This window comes from Morone saxatilis, unplaced genomic scaffold, assembly GCF_004916995.1.
Source record: "Morone saxatilis isolate NCDOM2014 unplaced genomic scaffold, NCSU_SB_2.0 Contig20, whole genome shotgun sequence".
NCBI classification, from domain to species: domain Eukaryota; kingdom Metazoa; phylum Chordata; class Actinopteri; family Moronidae; genus Morone; species Morone saxatilis.
In genome coordinates, this window is record NW_023339763.1 from 1646017 (window position 1) to 1649127 (window position 3111).

At 42.9% G+C, this 3111-nt stretch overlaps 1 protein-coding gene across 1 annotated transcript in view; it reads left to right on the top strand.

Annotated features, from left to right (window-relative positions):
• bckdk (branched chain ketoacid dehydrogenase kinase) overlaps positions 1–3111 on the top strand; it is a gene marked incomplete at its 5' end in the record, with an annotated part of 16194 nt that overhangs the window by 1068 nt on the left and 12015 nt on the right.

Sequence of the window (3111 nt, forward strand, 5' to 3'; positions counted from 1 at the left end):
CACACTCTCACACACACACACACACACTCTCTCACACACACACACACACACACTCTCACATACACACACTGCTCCTGGCTTGTACAGGAAGCATCGGCCCTGCAGCACATTCTATAATAAGAAAGTGACAACTGGGCCGCTGCACAGGAGAGTCACGGCTGAACTTTGAATGAAAAGAGCGAAATGTTCTCTTAAAGCTGCGGCTGGCACTTTACTTTTGGCGTCATTGGGCAAAAAACGGCCACAATAACCTTCCAGAGTATTGTAATTAAAGTGGTCTGAGAGAAAACGAGACTTATGCACCTCCTCCTCCTCCTCATTGCCAAGGTTGTCAAATACAGACACTTTGAGACTCAACTATCGTCCTTGGAGCCACCAATCCAAAGTGTCGGTGTTTGACGACCTGCGAATAAACTCAACAACCGGCTACCTTTCAGCTGCTGCCTCCATTGTTCCCAGTTGGAAGGAGTGATTGTGTTTCAGGAGGAAGAGCTCACAAATCACAGGGTTGGTGGGTCGATCCCTCAGCTCTGCATGTCCTTGGGAAAGACCTTGGACTCCAGAGCTGGGTCATATTGAGCTCGATTGAACAACTTAGAACAATGGTTTGCGTTATATCCCAGCAGAGGAAGAATATTATTTTAGGAGTGAGACAACTTGCACAACTTCTTTATTTATGAGAAAGTAGTTTTGTCCCCGTGTTTTTCAGAATGCAGAAAGCTTCTGGTGCCTTCATTTAAAACAAAGCCACTTATTTTTATCATGCTGTTTGAAGAAATTGTGTCTTATTGTAAAATTTCTGATTATTAATCTTAGATTAAAGTACAAATTCTTAAATTCGGCTCAGTAAAGTGACCAAATCTTAAGAATATTTGGTGTGTGGGTGATGTACATTAGGATTGGGCGGTATCAAGGTATTTGGATATACCAGGTTATTTTGAAGGTGTGATTTTCAGAGGTGCTCCTCTTTCTATTGGATCGATCATATTCGCTCTTATATCCTTCATTTTCTGTGCGCTCAGTTCGGATTCGAGTGGCTGCTCGTGGGAAGAATGAACCCGTCAGAGTCTCCATTCTTAACTAAAAGCTCTGCGAAATTACGTGTCCCCGTCTCTCATCTCGTATTTCACTCACTGAGGCGCGACTCGCAATACACAGATTTGACAGCTTTCCCGCACGTCCTGGAAAACCTGAACATTTAGAGACTAGTTTTCCAGTCATGGAATATCCTGAAAATAATCTATGTTGTCCTGGAATTTTTTGTATTTTACCTCTCGCTCAGATCACCTACATACCTACAAACTGTATGACATTAAAGGCAGGTTTACCAGATGCAAAGATTAACTGACTTCAGCGATCTTTCCGGCATTGAGTCTAGTTTTTCCAGAGCTGTGAGTGAAATTCTCATTTCTCCATGCATGCAGGCTAATGTTTAAATGTCTTGTTGCTGTGGTTCATAAATACATCCACAGTGATGTTAGTTGTACGTGCAATGCAACACTTTTACATTGAGCTGTTCCCAAATGCTGCCGCCAATTTGCCCGAAATCGCAGCTTTTCGCACCGTTTGTAAGCCAGTGCTGTCCTGTATTGTCAAGAAAAAGTCCTTGAAAATGTCTGGTACAATTCCTGTGATTCCAGGCTGCCAGACCAGTGCTGTAAAGGCTAGAAAAGCTGCACTGGTTAAAATAGAAATGCTCTATCATGCATGACTTTTATCACCAGCAGCTCAGCTTTTACGTTGTTTTTTTAAAATGCATATACTGTCATTTACCGTATTTCCCCCGGTGAAAGGAAGGTATGAAATAATCTTCACCATCCAAACCTAATTTGCATATACTACACATATTTGACAGTTTACTGGCCTGTGTGTGTGTGTGTGTGTGTGTAGTATACACAACAGCGTGTGACTTCAGGGTCATCATCAGGGTCACCTCGGGTCACCAGCAGAAACAGATGCAGTCTGCAGATAATGCTCTGTATAGTACAAGTGGACAAGCTGAACATGTGCCATAAATCCTCACCCTGCTTGTATAATACAGTATAACAGGCGGCTGGCAGAAGGCGTAACCTTCAGTGTGCAGTATGTGGGTCAACGTGACATGACACACTAATGATAGGCAAAGCTTTTATTTTCCTAAGTGCTGGGAACATTGGAGTGGATATTGCAGTTTAAAGAAGGGTTGGCTCTCTGAAGTCATTACACTTGTCTGTTTAAGTGTTCTTCTGTTGAGGAAATACCAAACAGTTTCTACCTTTTAAACACTTCTCATATGACTGTTCCTGCAGGGCAACCTTTACTATCACAACAGCCTTTTTCTGGCCCAAAATAAAAGATACAAATCTGTCTGGAGCCACAAAACTAATTGAGCCTTTATAGTGCTCCTTTCTCTCAGCAGATAAAGCACACCAGTAAGCCAGCGGCGCTGCTGGAGAAAGAAAACAAATCTGTATGTGGAATCCAAAGATAGTCGAGCTAGGGAGACTCGAGACTTGATATTGATGATCGGCAAGACATGGAGGAGAAAGTGCCAGTGCCAAGAAAAGATTTCCACCTTTTATTTGGTGTATAATGGCCTCACATTTTCACAAGTGGAGCATGTAAGAATCACTTTAACCCCACAACAATAATAAATGAAACTGTTCAAAAGACAGCTGTTATTTCTTTCCATTTCATTTTTTTTGTCAAAGCCACAGGGAGCCACCGGAGAGGGGCCTCATGTGGCTCTGCAGCCACAGGTTGCCCACCCCTGATCCATGGGAAGGTTATTTCAATGAAAACTGTCCACAGTGAAGTCCACGACACTTCCTGGAAACACACATTGCTGTTGAGTTTTTCAAATGCCATTTCGAACAAACAAAATTACTTTTAAACCCCCTCACACACACACAGACGACAGGACAGGACAGACAGAGACACACCACACACACACATACACAGATGCCTCAGACCCATCTGCAGCACACACAGTTAAATGATACTGCTCCTTATAATGATGCTGTATATGAGTGTGGAGCAGCGGATCAGGTCTTTTATTTTCAGTGAGTTTGTCTGCAGGGCCTTGGTGTGGGAACAACTCTCTGTTCCCTACAGTCCCTTTTATAACCGATT